The sequence below is a fragment of the Nomia melanderi genome, chromosome 14, assembly GCF_051020985.1.
Source record: "Nomia melanderi isolate GNS246 chromosome 14, iyNomMela1, whole genome shotgun sequence".
NCBI classification, from domain to species: domain Eukaryota; kingdom Metazoa; phylum Arthropoda; class Insecta; order Hymenoptera; family Halictidae; genus Nomia; species Nomia melanderi.
Genome location: NC_135012.1, coordinates 1,888,361 through 1,906,659, shown reverse-complemented (window position 1 = coordinate 1,906,659; position 18,299 = coordinate 1,888,361). Strand labels below are relative to the sequence as shown.

At 49.5% G+C, this 18,299-nt stretch overlaps 1 protein-coding gene and 1 long non-coding RNA gene across 10 annotated transcripts in view; one reads left to right on the top strand and one right to left on the bottom strand.

Annotated features, from left to right (window-relative positions):
• LOC143175281 (uncharacterized) overlaps positions 1-279 on the bottom strand; it is a 58,527-nt gene extending 58,248 nt beyond the window's left edge. Inside the window, exon 1 of the long non-coding RNA XR_013000065.1 lies at positions 65-279. This is a non-coding gene — a long non-coding RNA (uncharacterized LOC143175281). The remainder of the gene's footprint in view (positions 1-64) is intronic.
• Lar (tyrosine-protein phosphatase Lar) overlaps positions 1-18,299 on the top strand; it is a 376,216-nt gene that overhangs the window by 97,636 nt on the left and 260,281 nt on the right. For 4 of the 9 annotated variants that reach the window (XM_076373803.1, XM_076373804.1, XM_031981210.2 and 1 more), the window contains exon 2: positions 947-1,110. The gene's annotated coding sequence lies outside the window, so the exon portion shown is untranslated. Of the gene's footprint in view, positions 1-312; positions 474-946; positions 1,111-18,299 lie in introns of those variants that run through there. The other 5 variants (XM_076373806.1, XM_031981220.2, XM_076373807.1 and 2 more) reach the window with 3 other exon arrangements.

Genomic DNA, 18,299 nt, shown 5'->3' with positions numbered 1-18,299 from the left:
ACATTCGAAGGGAAGCATGCGTCGCGTGTTACTCGACCGCGTCAGTACATCTAACCTCTCCTACCTGTGCACGCTTTTCTTCAACGGCTCTGCCATTCTGGTCCCTTCGTCGTCCGCCGTAGCCTGTGCGATTCCCACCGGTCGTTCCTTCATTTTTCCGTGGATCTCCTTCACACGATACTCCGCTTTTCGACGCGTGCCACTCGACCACCTCGCCTGTCACGAGACCAATGTTTTCCCCCCGTTTCCGCGGATATCTCGAAAAGTATCGATTTTTCGCGAATTCAAAATCGTCCCGCTTGTGCCGCGTGCTTCTCGAACCCGTCTCGAAGACGAGGCGAGAGGTCATCGGGCACTTGGAAATTCATCTCGCCCCTTTTTCGGAGTCGAGTGGGTGGTAAACAAGGACTTCCGGTGTTATATTGTAAACATGTCATTCTTTATTGTGTCTTCGGAGCGTGCGACAGCCGTAAGTGCGTAGATCAGAGATTGTATGCACGTCAGGCATAATTATTCCGCCATTTAAATTCACTTTGCATTCGTAACGCGTTTCGTTGGATTGTTTCGATAATAATTAATGGACACTACGGTGTATACGAGTTTTAGAGAAATGCAGAGTATATTGTACGCGTTGCTTTGTTGTTATTTATCGTATCCTTAATCTCGGGGGGAATGTTTATTAATATTGTTTATTACCCGCGAGAGGAGGGTATTTGTATTGTAAATTCTCGATAACTTTCACTTTGTTCTTCGTAAATTTATGACTGTTTATGATTACAATGTTTATAACATTATGATTATAGTTATGTGTATTTATCACTGCATGAGTATCTTTGAAACAACGAACATTGACGATTATACTTGTTAGATACAAATGACGAGAAAAATAAACCACATTGTACTTTTCTTCAAAGTGTCTAATCTTGTTTCGTATGTTTGCTTGCAGAACGAGCGTAAAAAGGATCGTCATTGAGAGAGAGAGAGAGAAAAAGAGAAAGAGAAAAAGAAAGAGAGAGATAGAGAGAGAAAGAGAGAAACACAGGTGCGTACCAACGCAGCCGTCCCAAGGGGGAATGCTCGAAAACATTCAGACAGAATTCGCAGACAAACGTATGTTTATTTTCAGTTACATTTTTATTCATCCCTTTTCACTTTATGTGTTCGGTAACACCGCCGCTCCTGCGAATGACGTATTCACACGATCATTTTTCAGCGCACGTGACACACGAAGTAAGCATTCCGCGCGCGCGCACGCACATATATATACGCGGTGTTACAGAATATTTAGAATAGAATGCCGACGAAAACTTCGCGTGACATTTAATGAATAGACCACGGATTTCACCCGTTTATGCTAACGCGCAACAATTTCGAATTCACCGCGGTAAACACGTAAATAAAGTTTAATGAAGTTTTTATTTTGTTCGAAACTTGACTGGAACGTTAACGCGGGCAAACAAATTTCAGATTGAATCTAGTTTCTGTAAATTGCATTATTATAATTTTATACGTGCCCGTGGTTTATTACCGGAACTTTTAATTTGTTCGTGATACGATTAAACTTCTAATAATGGGGGCTTTTTGCCCGGCGTTTTTCAAACTGCGCGCTGACCGGCCCGGAATTATTTGAATGTTCATAAACGCTCGCGTTATTATAATTATCGGCGAATGTTTCACACGATGCGCTCTGTTCATTCTATAATGTATTTTCGATATAAACCGTGTATGTTCCTATTCCGCGATGTTGAACGATATTTCGTACAATAGTTTGATAATGATGAAACCGTAATGTTTCTATTGTTTCATTGTACCGCGAGCGCGGCGTTACCGAATACTCTTACGATTTTTCACTGGTAATTTTACTTTCTATAATAGAGTTACCATCGTTACGTAATTTCTGTTATGTATATCATATCCTTCTACACTTACATTCGATTAATATCGTTTTATCGACGCGCGACGTACTGTCCGCGAACTTCGCCTTATGATTTCCGTATTTTATCCCCATGAGTTTTCCTTCGCGACACCCGTAGCGCGACAGCTTAGTTTTTCGTTCATACCTAATCCATGCATAACGCAACAGGCTCATACGATTAACAGTTTCGTAAATAATGGTAATTTATTCATACATGTGCCGCTTTGAATCTGATAATCGGGATTGTAAATCTAATGGTTCAAATGGCCATTTCCTATGACGCATTAGAATTCCAAAAATCCTTTCCCATAAATTCCGAAGATACAAGTCATATCCCGTCTTGTTGTGAAACAGTAGTCTCAATTTTTTTTTCCTTAACTTTTCGTTTCCCTTCTGACACGTGATTTTTGTTAACTCGATACTCTGTACACGTTACTATTAAGAGCCAGTAGTGAGACTCGATATTAGCAACATCCCTGTGCCCTTTATTCTCGAGCAGTGCGATTTAATAATGTCTAAAAATATATAATTAAATCTACCTTTCCGTCTGCGGTCGGACGAACTCGATCATTAAAGAAGCGACGATTTTATTCGTCGACTTATATTTGATTGAATTTTACTTTAACGGAGCCTTTAATAATAAAGCACTTGATCAACGATTCAGACGAATTAATGCAGTAAATCAGTGATATTACTGAGGGTTGACGAGGGCTAGTTGAATCTTTATCGACGCTTTTCATCCCTTCTGTTTTACCACCGTTTGAAACGTTAGAGAAGCAAGGTAAGTCCGTTACCGACCTACCCGAAATACCTTGCCGACGATGCGGAAGCCGTGTTATCGATCGTTGCGTTCCCTTCCGTAGATAAGGGTCGGTTCCCTTCTGTACCAGCAGCGAATTCTCATCGCGACCTTTTGAACCATGTACGGATCACGGGAAATCCCGAATTTCCTGCGCGAAATACCATCCGTTGCACCTAGAGCAGTACGTTGATTATTGAACGTATCAACTGACGAGAAATTTACTGTTCAACGGCAGTGCAGAGAACTGGACGGCAAAAGCCATAATCGAAGAACGGTACAGCAATAACGCGAATTGCAGTAGGCAATACACTTTGCGGAAACTTCTCCGACTCGATTGCTAGACTACTCTGCGAGTACTTACCTTTGATGAAGCTGTTTTCATTACGAACGCGATGCGTATAGATGAAATTGACCGTCTGCGCAAATATTTGCAAGTAGATTGCGCGGCCGGAAGCCGCACGGTTTCGGGGATGCGATAGATTGAAAAACAATCGAACCGGTGACCAGAAACCGAACAGTGGGTCCATTCTTCCATCGGCTAATCACATTTTCCGCGAATCGATTTTTTAGTTTGTACCGTATGAATATGCAGTGTATCGGGCGCAATCACGGCTCGGTCGGGACGGGGGGTGATATTTAATGAAAAAATGCATTGGACATGTGTAATGAAATTTGTCCCCGGTAGCTTTGCTCTCAACAAGATCAACTGCGAGTATTTATCCAGGCGTTCATTCGTAATAAGCAGAATCAGAGTGCAGCGTACGGGCAACAGAGACTTATTAACCGTTGGTGTGCTCAATGAATATTTAGTCGAATAACCGACGAAAACGCGAACGAAAACTACCCTGGTTCCGTTCGCAATGCGCGATCATTGAAACACTCTTTATCTTAACGAAGGGAATCCATTGTAGCGAAAAGAATCGCTCGCAATAAGTGTAATCAGAATGCAACGCTCAAACAATAGAAACTTATTAATTGGTTGTTGACTATTTAATCGGTTATTCTCGCAAGAATGAAAATCAAAACCGCCCCTTGTGTTCCCAATAGAATCCTCGTACCGCACTTCGTCGTAATGAAAGGAATTTATTATATCGAGGAGAACCGTTCGGAATAAGTAGAATCGGAGTGCAATGCTCAGGCAACGGGAACGTATTTATTGCTCAATGAATATTTCCGCGGGAGTGAAAACGAAAACCACCCCGTCCCGTTTGCAACGCGATCGTCGAAACGCCCTTTATCGTAACGAAAGGAATTCGTTGCGTCGAGAAGAAGGGTTGACGTTTGCCGAGCCGCGTATAAGCGGAAAGCGAGGAAAACAGGGTGCCAGTGGGAACGCTCGAATCAAAGCCGGGGGCGGTTTGACTCGTGCTCGAAAGCACGTTCGTTCACACGCGAGCAAACTTCCGATCACGCGCACTCACATATTATTTTTAATCGCTCGATATCGTATCCAAATGCCCGTACGGGCACCCGGCGCCTGTAATTGGATTACAGTTCTTTTTATTCCCTTCTACACAGACATCCATCCCCGGGCCGGCCTTGTCACGCTCGAATTCAGACATCGGTTTCGTTAATTCGGTCCCCGGTTTCCTTTGTACCCCCGAAGGAGATGTTTTCAGCGGATCGATAGGTTCCCGACACACGTCCCGGTGGTTTTCTCCTGGTTCCCTGTTTATACAATGCCGGCACGGAATTACTAGTTCTCCGGTTTCCGTCGGAAAAGAGACACGGGCCGGAGGAAAAAGAAGGAAAAGGGAAACAAGCGGACACAGGCAAGAAGGGACACAGGAACAGGGAAATAATACGGATGACGGGGTTTAACGTAGCGTGGTCGTTTTTTAGGATAATTTCCTATATGCCCTTAATAGAGAGATACTTGTTTGGCCACTCGTTGAGGTACTCGTGTTCGTCTTGTTAGCGCGGGATTCGCCCGCGACGCGGCAAGGCGGATCCACGGCGCGCAGCGCCGGCTAAAAAAGAATAGCAAAGGGTGAAAAGTAACTGACCGCAAAAGCGACGGTAAGCTTTTTTATTTCTTTCTACTCTTTTTCTCGGGACCCCCATTCGTTCATTAGACTCGTAGCCGTCGGACGCGTCCGCTCGCCCGGCCGAAGCTGCGCTCCCCTTGGCTTCTACAACCACATCCTACAATCTTTTCTTTTCCTTCCATTCGCTATGGCCGTTCCTCCCCTGACGCGATTCGATATTTCATAGAAGGAACGCACCCCGCGTTGCGTTCCGTTTCGTTTTAATGAAACCGCGTCAGGCGCGCGCTGCCGTTCGCCGTTCCCTTCTCTGGAAAAAAAAATTTTTAAACCTGTTACTCTCCGCGCGCCGTGCAAACGAGATTCCGCATCGGGACCGAACCGAGTATCGGCGTGTTCCGCCGGGAAATACGGGTTTTCGGGACTCGTTAAAGTGCAAAGGGAGGAAAGAAACACGACGGACGCGCGCGGAATAAACGAAAGATCGCCGAGCGCGCGGCTCAGGTTGGGGTGGTTTAACGACTTTAATGACCCTGCGATTACGTCGGCCGCAGTCACGCTGGTTTAACAGGCGATAAATAAAGCGTAGACACCAGTGGCGGCAACATGCGACGCTGTTCTTTCTGCCAGACAGATTCTACGCGCCCTTTGTACCGTTGTCTGCTACCGCTGACTGTCTCGCCTCTCGCTTTCCCGCGACGTGTTGCAATCGCGAGGCCAACGTTGTCTCGCGTAAAATAATATCCGCGACGAACCAGCACGTTCGAAACCGCTCGACGCTCTTCGGCGGCGTTCTATTTCCAACAGTACGGACGGCAATCCGAACTTTCGGTCCTATAAACTCTCCCTAAATGAATTCTCTCGGTATTCCTCTATTTTTAATCATCTCCGATTGTTGACTTATCAAGCTTAACTCCGCTGTCTGTTCCGCGGAATGAAGTTTCCCTTAACTCGATAGATAATGCTTTCAGGAAAGCCGCCTGTAACTTTCGACTCTTTCCTATTGTATATTAATACCACTATTCTTAGCTTCTCCGCCAACCGGAAGTCTGTTAATACTAACTCCGGTGTTTTCCTTCGGATAATAACCCCTAAGGAAATCATCGTGCATTGTCCCTTGAAAAATTGATCGGGAAATCCTTAGCGAATTACGTATTAATATTCAACGGGCCCCCGGTATATATCGGCGGGTAGACGAACCCGCCTAAGATTGTTTACTCAACAAGCACGTCTCCATTTCCGCTCGCGGATGGATACGAAATTTTCGCTTGGTCCCGTGTATATTTAATCGTGTAACGTCGGGTACACATAATAGCTAAATAAACGCGCGCGGAAGGCGAGAGGAATGCGAGGAAAGGAGTTCTCGCGGGCCAGGGGATAAAGAGAAGGGGATCCCGTGATATTTTAGGGAAACGCCGGGAGACCCGAACCACGTAACGCTCGCGAATTGCGACGGAAGCCGAACCGAGGCCACGGCATAACTACTGCCCGAGGCTGATGCTTCGCCACCGGTCTCGGGTTCCCGGGTTTGCCTAGGGACCCCCCGACACTCTTACCTCTTCCGGGGCCTCGTCTCGTTGTCACCGACGTTTGCCTCTCACCTTGCTCCCTCACGAGTGGCTGCTTAAGCTGCTCGTTCTTTCTTGATCCGCGGCCTCTTCTCCCCTTCTCGTCTCGTTTGGCCGGTCGTCGCGACTTTCCCTTACGAGCTTGCGCCGCTAATTAATTAAGAACGCTCGAGAGAAACGGGGATTCCGAGACAAGCGACGAGATGAAATATCCGACGAAGTTTGCTCATTTTTCAAGGCACCGGCCCGACGCCACGCGACGACGCTCGCCTTTAAAAATATATGTATATATACCTTTCACCGTGATTTTTCAGCCGCGGACGTCTATATCAGCGCGCCATTAATAACGAGTTAAAGAGATTCCGCTACCGTTCCCGTCGTTCTGCCTTCTACAGCACTCCCGGCGGGCTAACTTACGCCTCGGACTGTATACCTACGATTGTTTCGGAAATGTGGTTCCGGAATAAATTCGGGGCGGTGCAGAATTTAGCGGGATTCTAATCCGAGCGCGGTTCGCGAGTCTGTAGATTTAACCCGCGAACGATTGTCCGGCGAGTCTAAATTTCTGGTTCGGAACGAGGTTAATCTTGTCAGGGCATGCAAGAAGAAACCAGAATGTGTTGCCGGCGAAAGCTGCCGACACCCGATTTCATTACTGTCACTTAAAGGGTAAGCCCGGCTTAAGCCCTGCTCCACGCGATCGCAAACCTCGCCGCGTTAACCGGCGGGATCGGCCGGAAATACATCTCGGTCCCTCCTCTGACGCGCGCGCGCGCTTGCCGAACGCCGAGGGAAATTAAACGCGAGCCGGCTGCTTTCCGGTTTCTTTATCGCGGGCCTGACACGGTCTTCTCCCCGGCACGAAACTTCCCGGGCGAATCGAATGAAATCCCAAGTAGTACTCGCGTACCACTTTCCACCGCGCGGAAATCTGTTATTGGGAAACTTTACACGGTACTTGTTGATATAGGACCATGATCAAGGGGCGAATTATTAAGCACTCGTTCCGGACGAAAGTTGCCGGGCGAGGACGTTAAGCGAGTCTCCAGACCGCGCCATATATTTCGCTTAATCGATTTCCCAGCGTAATAGGGAATAAACGAGATTCGGAACGAATTCGTATTCCGGGGAGTGCCGCGAACTTCTCGCGAGGACCCGTTAAACCCTTTTCGCGAAACTTCCTCGAGCCCTCGAACGGAAGAATTTGCACGGCCGCCCGGGCACGGTCTTTCGGAAGATACTCCTGCATTTTGACCTTTTCCCCGATGTGCCCGTCCGGGAACCGGTGTTCCGGGGCCGTTAAAAAAGTTTCCTTCACTCGTGGTTTCATTGCGGGACGAAAACGTTCGAACCGGTTTCGCCGCGCGTGCTCTATCGTGGTCGCCGTCGGGGATATTGCATCTAATTTAAGCACGCGTCCGCGGCTAGCCGCGATACAGGCTTGAATTATGCGTTCGCCGTTGATGCGTGTCGCGTAACTTTCAGGTTCGCCGTTTCTCTCTTTTTTTTTGTCGGACAGAGAGAACGGCGGCGAACGGTTACGATAGGATCGGAGGTAGAGAAAAGAAGTTTAGGCGAAGGACTTCCAGTTGCGAAACCGATCGATCGCGGGACCGGACGCTCCGAGGCTCCGTCCAGCCGGCAAACAATGGACATTAGCTCTGATTAGGACATGCAACTGACACCGTATACATAATCTGCCCTGTATTCCTGGAGGGCAGAGAAGGTAGCGCGCGGTTCACGGGGATCCGAGGACCTGGTTCCATAATGGTATTAGTGCGACGGCAGCGCTCACGGTAGAACGCCCAGAGACCATGCAATCATTGGCACGCGAGAACGCGCCCTGTTACTGCCGGCGATAAGGACTACAATCGGCCCGACGACCGACCAACTCGCCGCTACCACGCTTTCCACTCTTGAATCGGTTAAATAGTACGCTCGCGCGATCCTCGGACGTCTTAACCGGCGCGTTGCGGTTTGCCTTCGGGCGTGTTCCCATCGATGATCGTTCCGCTGGTACCGCGAGCGGTTTTTGATCGGAACGAAACGCGGTTAGGCCGACTGGAATTTAACTTACCGCGTCGATTCGACGCCGCACTCGGATGTAATAGGACGTAGGACGAGGGTGCTGAAACACGTACGCGAGCGAACTTGATGCGATTTACGGGGAAGAGCCGCAGCCGATCGATTCGATTTTACCGAGTCGATTCCTTCTTATTTTTCCTATTTCTCTTCTTCTTCTTCTTCTTCTTCTTCTTCTTCTTCTTCTTCTTCTTCTTCTTCTTCTCTTTCTTCTTCTTCTGCCCTCGTGGCGGTGAAGGACGTTTTTCGGACTGGTTTCGTAGGGTCGCGAAAACAGTTCGATAGACGAATGTAGGACTCTCTCTGATTTTGATGAAAAACGCGTAATATCATAGGAATGATTCTCTACTCGTATAGAAAGAAAGATTTATATCGCGTAGAATACTAGTCTTATAGTAAATCTCGGAACAGTGAATTTATTCCATTTTATTAAGTACAATTCACCATGTCCCATGGTAATCGCGGTCACATCTGCAATTTCTTACGATTAGAAGTCTCCTCTCTCCTTCGAGGGACCGAGCTCGTCGATAGGAATTCGTGCCCGTTGTTCCCGCGTTCTTGGCCGCCGACTGGCTGACAATCAATAACAATGAACGTCCAAGAACTCCAGTTTACGAGCGTTCGGGCAATCCCAAGGTGTCGATGTTGGCCGCGGTCTCCGTCGAGCCGCAACAACCGTGATCCCGTTCCTCCCGTCGCGCCGCGCTGTCGCACGTATACGCACACGTTCATACGTATTTATGTCCACGGGTACGTGTACTCGAGGCGGGTGAAAAAGCAGGCTGGTAAATTTCAAGGCGTACCACCGAAACGTGCCCGGTACACGTATGAGAGCGCACAATAAAGAAAAGTAGCGATCGTGCCCGGGCGGAAAGCGCCGCAACCTCCGCAGCAGCCTCCGCCGCGCTACTCGTTCCCGACAATTTATTTTCGATCAAGGCGGCCATTGCTGATTAGCGCGACAATGCCAGCTTTGTTCAAACGATTAACGACGTTTTATCCAATTCCACCCATTCCGTGTACCCTTCCCGTTCCGATAATCGTACATTCGAATCCGGATAAGATTTAAAGAGCCATTCCCTCTCTCTCTCGCTCCAGTCCTCTCCTCCTCTGTCTCTCTCGCTCTTCCCGTCTCCGTCTATCTCTGCCTGTTCCGCTGCCCCATCGACTTACGAGGCGTCTCGGCGGACCAGGCCGTACATAACGCTTTTCATTAAACTTTCAAGCCCGACCGTTCACGGACAGTAGCAATCCTGTTGTCGAATTATCCCGTCTATTCGTGGTAGTTCCGCGTCATTTCGTCAGATCGACTCGTCGCTCCGCGCAGCACCGTGAATCGTGTCTTGTTCGCCTATTATCCGGGGATCATTTAGGAATTGAGTTGCACCGGTACGAGACTCGAGGACGAGGGGAATGTCTTCTGTTGCTCGTAAAATCGAAAAACCCGGTCTAAACGGTCCACTCCGTGAAGTGGAAAGCTTTCGAAATAAAGCTAGTTCTGTGTAATTAAATTCTCGACGGGGTCTACAGCGATCACCGGTACCCGGCGTTCATGGCGATTCAACGATCCCCGAGGTCCTCGATTCTTTACTTTCATTCGTGCACAATTATCCTGGGGGTATCGATACATCTGTAGGGGTATCGCGCGTAACACTGTCCCTTCGACGATAAAGCCGCCCCTCTCTTTACAGTTAGGGATACTCTCTTTTCTCCAGGGGAACTACATACTTTGTACTCTTGATATCGGGTCGAGGAAACGCTGGAATTCTTCGGAGAGGTTCTCTCGAACCCGGCCATTCCCTATGAGTATCACGAAATCTACCGCCGCGGACCTGCTTCACGGGATGTCCTGCATTAAAGATGGTGCTGAGTTGTTTGCTCCACTTTTCGCTCGGCTGTACCCTTTTCCTTCTTCTTCCTCCTCCTCCTCTGTGCCGTTCGAGTTAGAGTGTTTCGCCCTGCACGTCGTCGTCCGCTTCGAAAATATTTTTCTCGTCGGGATAATGCACGTTATTTACTTGTTTATCCCCACGCCCGCCGGCAATCTTGTTATCTATAGCACAGCATAGTTTCTTATTGTCGTTAGAACGGCGGCGTTTCTGTGTATCGTCTGTTGCACGTTCGGTTTCCTTTCTGGATAGGATTTCGGCAGCGTGCTGCACCGTGTTCCGACGGTCGCGTCACGGTTCCGTTGGCTGGAAGACGGCTGAAAAATATCAAACCCTTACGGGAATTAGTCGAGAATCACCTGTGAAACAGCTGCGCATTCAGTTACTCGCCCCATAACCCATGCACAGATTTAAACGTTGCAACGATAATTACCGAGCCGAACGAACCGATGTTTATCAGAGAGTACAATTCGCGCGTCGAAATTGAAACGAGGAACAGAGGTACCCGGAACAATCATTTTCTGTTCCGCATTTAAATTCCCATTGAATCCACGGTACGGCAACTTTTTCCTCCGGCGATTACTCAGCTTATTTTACAATACAACTTTCCCCGGGCAACACAAAAAACTCGCGCGGCGTATGAAAAATGGCGAACTAATGGGCACAGTGTCACGGAACAATGGGGGAAACATGCTTTAAAATTTGTGAAAAAATCTGTTGCGGCAAGCGAGTGCGTACACTGAATGGTTCAATTGGTCGTGGTTTAAAAAGCGGTTCCGAGAAGTCAAACTCCCAATAGCCAGCGGTTAATACACCGTTGTTAGAACCGCGACGCGTGAAACGCGGCGCAGCGCGTTTTGATCGGCATCCGATCAACGTACTCGCGTACCGAGAAGTCCCATAATTTCGAGACGCGAACGGGATTGTCCGTTGATCGCGTTATCCGCGATGTCGGCGAAAACGAGGCGGTTTCTTCGGCGTGTGTCGGGTGACACCCAAACGGAAGGGAGAACAGCGAGCTCGAAGCAGGGTCCAGACGCGTTGATTGGCGGCTAGTCGCGAGCCGGGTCGGAAAAGCTCCGGAGACCATGGTGAACTGGTGCCGGCTCGGCCGTTAGAGATGGGGAAGGATTAAAGGCTCCTCTTTCGAATTTCACGTCAGTCAGCTGCACGCCAAGATAATCCGGAGCGGTGTGTATTCGCGACGCGCGTATAAAATAAGGATCCGTCGAGCTGTCGAGCTCTTTCCACGTCCCCTGCCGCTTAATAACGCTTAATAAAGGCCGACCGATGTCACGCGGGACGCGCACGCGTGCACGCGAGCGAGCACGCGAGCGCGCGCCTTCCCCGTCTTATGCGCCCTTATCCCTTGCTCGCCCGCTTTTATACGGCCAATGAAACGGATTAAGCTCTTTTACGCTTGTCTCCACGCCGCGCGCGAGGGGGAAAGAACGCTGCGAACAGCTCAGAAGAAAAACGAGGGTGCAAAGTTTCCGCTCGCGAAACTGCCGTTCTCCTTCCTGCTGCTGTATTTCGCCGCGGACGACCCGCTATCCCAGATTTCCCGCTCCGACGGACTTGTTTCTCGCCGCCCTCGGGCGAGCATTAAGGGACGCGGGAAACGGGCGCAAACACCGCGCGGAGTAAATATGCCGTAGGAATCGATTTTACCCGTTCGCGAAAACCGCATCGCGTAATTACTTTAATTAATTATGATCATACCGGTGGCGGTGGGCGGCGGGCGGCGGGCGGCGTCGGCGGAAGCGTAACAAGATTGATTCACGCGTAACTACCTGCTGTAACTTTCGGCCAACGGAGTTACCGAACGGGAACCAACTTCTTCTTCTTCTTCTTCTTCTTCTTCTTCTTCTTCTTCTTCTTCTTCTTCTACTTCTTCTTCTTCTGATGCTGCTGCTGCTGCTGCTGCCTCTTCTTCTTCTTCTTAGGTTTCTCCTGACGAATTTTGTGGGCGGTTAATTAATGTCGCGAGACGGAAGCACGGTCCGGACGATACCGGGATCTGTCTGGCGAGCAGAAAGCTACCGAATTTGATTTACCCCAGTTTCTTGTCGAGTTACGGTCATCGGCTCTGAATCGTCGTAAAAGGCCGGTGTAGATTAGTTTCCCAAGATTCGACGGGTCTGTAACAAACTAGGAGCTGTGTGGATGAAACCTTCGGGATGATTGTTCTATCGAATTCTATTTCTCGCGATCAGCTGCTGAGCTAACACCTTGTGATTTATTTCTTAACTTTAATCGATACAATTACTTATACCTTAAGAATGTATTGGAAATAATTTCGATTATATGTCTATGTTTACTGCATAGGTTAAAGATCGACAATAAGAAAGTAATATTCAGTTTATATTAAAAATCAAACGAACTCTTACATTTGCCAAATTCAGTACAAAACCTTCGCCACGAGTTCGATATTCTAGGTCAACGGATGAAATATTCATATTACTACTTCCACAAGCCATTGCCCAAGAATCGCGTTGCATAAAAAACCCGTCGCAACATCCTCAGCGAGTTGGCATTCGCGTTATACCGGGGTTTACCGTGCTCCTGAATTTTTTCCCCACTTCCGTGCAATGCAGGTCTCCTTTATCGGATCGCAGTCGGAACGGTTTATCGATTAATTCGACGTTCCCGCGCAATACGCTTTCATGAGGATGCAATCACCGCTTATTCCGCGGCGTTTTCGCCGTCGCGCCGGGGGAAATACTCGTCCAGGAGAAATTTATCCGGCGCGCGAGCTTCCGCGAAGATATTCGAGCCGAAACTCCGGGCCGGGCCGGTCCGCTACCGTAGGCGGTCGCTTCGGCCAATTATACGCGGCCCTAATAATTTAACCGCGTGTCGTTGCCCTGCCCAGATTCGGCCGTGATAACGCTCGCACACCGGCCGCCCTCTTCCATGCGGCGCTGAAGGGAAAAGAGGGCGTTCGGGCGGCCGCCAATCCCAAGGGACGTTTTATGCTAACGTTATGGCTTACTAATAACAACTTACGGTCACATTTCAGGAATGCTAATAATCGTATACGCCGGGCTGGGGTCGGCCCTGCACGAATCTAACGGACACGTAACATCTTTTCAAACGCGTTAACGCCGGCGAAATCGGGCACGTAACGGGATAATTAGTTTCAAACTGGTTCCTTGCGTCGATAACGTATGCTTATTCTCGAGAAACTCGTAGCTGTTCGCGATCTTACCGAATCGTTGGTTATTCTTCGCTTTACGTTATCATCCAACTGTCAAGGTTAACATTTAAATATTTCCATTCGACGTCGATCTTCGCGTGCGTATTACCGAAGCAATTGAGAAACTCCGGTAACCAGTGCGCCAGTCGACGTGTTAATGATCCAGCGTCTAGGGCGACAAGCGTCGGTTATATCTCTTTTTAAACGCGCCGCTGGATTAATTAATTTACCCTGATTGGCGAACAGTAGGAGCCCGCGAATACTCCGCCGACATTGGCCAGCTTAGCGATAGTCCTTCAATAAGCGGCCATTCGATTAATCAGTGTCTCCGCAGGTCGATAATACAGCAACGGGGAGATTAAAGTGATCCTCGGAATCGGTGATATTCTCCTTGATAGGCGAGAGCACGGCTGGCCTCCCTTTTAATGGCTCACCGGATCGGTCGAATCGAGATATCGCGGGCGCATGCGGCGCGCGACCCGACCGACACCTCGTTTTTGCACGCATCACTCGAGTCGCTTACGGTTTCCCAATCTCCATATTTTTCCCCCTTCTCCGGAAGCATACAAATAACAAGCGAACAGAACATTCCTGTAAAAAAACATCGAAACATGATATTTCAAAAATTATTTAATCCCCGACGTTTCGAAACTCGTGACCCACAGCCGCTGCGAGCACACGTTGGACCTTCTGAAATCCGAACTCGTTGGCGTCGCGAACTTCTCGTTCGCGACGCAACAACGCGAGTTCCTTTCTGTTCTCGGACGACACGCGCGCTTGAACCATTTCACGGTGTCCCAAGTAGAATCCCGTGGCGTTCCGTGACTGCACTTGCATCCTCTCGCGGCGCGCAGCTGTCGGCTCGCCCTTCCCGCCCCGTCCGTTCTCCTTTCCTGAACGAGTACGCGCACCTGCCTCGAGTTCGGCCGGGGTCCTGGCGCGGCTTTATATTTCGCTCTCTTCACGCGTGACGTCATCGCCGGGATACGTGAGCCGCGTAACCAACCGCGGGACAACACGCGAAATCGCGGGGAGGGACCCGGTGGCATCAACGAGCGTAACGAGAACTACCCCGCTAAGCCACCGAGGGGATTCCCACCCCCGAAAGGAAACGTATCCGCGGCGAAAGATATCTATACCTGACCGGCGAATAAATTTTTCGCCCGGAAACGAACCGCGGGCTTTATCCTCTGACCGTTCTTCCCCCCGCTTCCTCCCCTTTTCATTCCATCCGCCCCTCGCCCTCTTCGTCCTGATCGCGATCGACGCGCTATCGGTCCACTAAATAAAGAAAAATTCATCGTGGGAAGAGTCGTGCCCGCGATCCCAGATAAAGCTCGCAGATCGAACTCCCCGGCGCGGCGTGCGGTAGCTCGTCGAGAGGAATAGATAGATCGCATCTTTTTCCCTTAGCTCACGAGATCGTTCGCGGCGTGTGCTTCGGATACAGGAGCCGCGGAGGGGTCGGAGGTTATTCTACATGCGAAAATAAATCGACCAGGAAGAATAACAGTTTTTTTCCCACCTCCGAACGTTATTTCTCGAGAAAATCAAGACGTCGAGCGGAAATCTTTTAACGCTCCGGATCTTGAGCGGTTTATCTTGTTTTTCCTTGGCACTGGCAAATGGAAGTAATTATTCGTTATTTCCGTCACAGTGTTCTCTAGAGAATCGAATATTTTCATTGGAAATCGATCAATTTACACCGATCAATGTGGAATCTGTCTGTTCATGGTCTGTTTCCACTGTGCTCGGTGACCAACTCAATTTGCCCGGAGACGAAGCTTCCAAAAAAATCTTCATTCCTTATTCTCGACTTATTTTCACTTCAGATTAACTAAATCACCGTGGCGATCAATGTGTCTGTCCATGGTTGTCTATTTCCAATGCATTCGACGTTCAAACCCGATTTTCCCGGAGAAGCGTCTAAAAAATCTTCGTTCTTCATTTTCGACTTATTGCCGCATGAAGAATAGCTTCACCGTTTCCGACACGCCTCGCGCGGAGGCGGTTGGTTACCGCTGCTCGGCCGAGTTGACGAGCGGACGCTAACGCCTAAGGAAAACCCGCGGAAATGGATGGGTTTTAATATCCGAGCTCAACCGGGAAACTAGGAGGAAGTCGGTAGTTGGTTAGAAAATCGCAGACTCGCTAAGCCTAACAGATTGTGGGTTCGAGGCTCGACCGAGTAAATCATGGCATCCCGTGGCCGTGTCGGTTCTTCGTAGTTTAAGGCGTGCTGGCTAGGACGCAGCTGCCACGCTACCCTGCCGGATCATCCCGGGGGATTAGCGATACTTCGATAAAGTCCCCGGGTCTCTTCGGCGCCGTCGTCGGCCAACCTGTGCCACGTATGCGCGAGAAACGTTCTCGAGCTTCTCCCCCGTCGTTTCCCTCGTTCCCTCTAACAAACTCGTTCGATTCGAATATGTTTCACTCGGGAAAGACTCCCGACTAAACGTTTCCATCGATCCCCTCGCCGTTGCCGCGTTAGATTTAATGGAATCGCGTGTTCTACCTGCAACAACGGGGCTCCTCCGATTCGCGGCGACTTCGAGTTCTCACGGGCAACGCGACGACTTCCGCCTTCGCGTCTACGCGAAGAAACGCCCGGGTAAGAAGAAAAACGAGGGCGTCGAGTGCATTTCGCCGTGCGTTTCCCAAACGAAACTAATATTCCGCGACGCTACGAGCTTCGGGAATAACAAGGACAACCGGAATCGCTTTTAGTTCCCCGATCGATCGTGATTTCTTATCCGCTCTCTAGTTAAATCCGAGCGAAACGCTTCCCCGGCGTTTTACTTACGTAACGATGAACTCTGCCCCCGACCCGATCGCATCGCCGTGTCTCCGGCGCGGCCCGACGAAAATGTGAAAGACGTATTTCTGCTGCGTCGCCGGGTCGATGCGAAAATAGAAGCGGATCGATGCATCGCGGCCGCCTCCGGTAATCTTCCGTGTACAGGTGCCCGCGATTAAACCGGTCCGCGGACAATCCGAAGCTCACGGGATAATTTTATGGGGGCGGACCGACCGGAGATAGAGTCAGCTCGCCGACGACGCTAGACTCTCTAAACTCGGGTTTTGCCTTGTCGCGGAATTCTGATTTAACCGGTGGCACCGATGCCCGGCGCCGGGCGAATTAACGTTCGCCGCGGAGATTAAATTCTCCCGAAGTTCCGCGGCCCGCAAAAAGGCGTGCGTCCCGTTCCATCCGAACTTCCAGAGTCCGTCCGGGAAACGGAACGCTCCGCGTAAAAACGAATCGCGCGATCGTTATTTCGGCGGGGCAGGGCGCGAGAGCGGAAACAGGGAAAAAGGAATGGAAGGGAACTTAAACGTTCCTCGGTGCCGTCGCGCCAAGTAGTATCGATCTTTCCCGGTTTTTGCCTGGCCGGCAGTAGTTTAGCGGGACCGCGTGTTTCCTCTTTTTAACCGGGCCATATTAGGATCCTGGGAATTTCGGAACACAGGGCAGATACTCGCCTCAAAGCACGGTCGATGTTTGACCTGCAGGCAGGTACGATCAACAGAACCCGCAGTTTACATAGGTGTGTAACATTAGTCGACTCTGAGTAAATATGCATGCTCGCAGCATACCTGATTGAGTTACTCTATACAGTCCCGACGCTCGCGTGACGAGTCCCGTGAACAAAACTACCGCCGCGGGTAAAAACGCCGCCGGTGAAGGTTTCTCTCACCGGATCACGCTCTTATCGATCCTACCGCCTCGCGCATCGACTTCTCTCCGGGGTTTCCTTCAAGTTCAGCGTACCGGGAACGCGCTGCATCTTTTTAACGACTCGCGAACGGCACCGGGGAAACGAGTTTCGACAATAATGCAGGATGGTCTGGTTCACGGATAAAGTCTGCAGTTTACTCGCGAGAAATTTTACCTGTGATCCGAGCGAAACGGATTAGTACGATTGAATTTACGATTCGGGAGGAATTAACTCGAATTGATTCTTAAAATAACCATTCGCTTTATATGCCCTATACGTATGGGAGCCTGCGAAAACCTATCTAGCTAGATTCGAATCTACTCGCAATGGACTCGATCCAATCTCCAGGCTCCGTCGATTCTTTCGACGTTTCGATTTTCCGTTCCCCGCCAAGCCGTTCCGCGCGCACCGTTGGTAAACAGACGGTCGTTATCAACACTGCGAGCTTAAGTCTCGTTAACCATTCCTAACAGAGGCGAATAGGAAGCATCCTAGCATTGGATTTGATGCCTTGTTCGAGAATCTCTATTACCTACGTGACGTCTGGAGACATTTGCTAACCCGCGCGATACACAGTCGGGATAACAGGCGAACGAGAGGCGCGCGCGGCTCGTAGGGCAGACGGAAGGATGTCGGGGCAACGCTGCCAAATGTTTCGCAATGTACACAGACCTATGTACGTACCAATCTAGCACGCACATGCACGCCGAGCTCCTTCTCTACGTTTGCCTCTGCGACTCCTATATTATTCACGATTCGACGTTTCTCATTATCCTCCTACTATTTTCCTCGAGCTCTGGAGCTCCTCTTTCTCCTCTAAGCTAACCGTTCTCGCTAATCTCCAAGTGTTTCGTTCTCGAGGAAAAACGTGTATGGGCATTTTCCTAGAAAAGCATCCAGCGTTGCTAGAAACTTGTCGCTCCAAGAAATACCAGGTCGCTTGATAGTTATTCTGTCGTATGGATATTCGATGCTAATGTTCTGTTCATAAATAGCATCATATAGTAATTTCCTGATACTATAAACAAAAGTACAAATTCTCATGAACCAAGTGGAAGTTTTCACTCGCACTTGTACTCCCTACACGCCAATTTCTTAGCAACTCAGAGTACAACGTCCTCGCAGGAAAGTAGACCT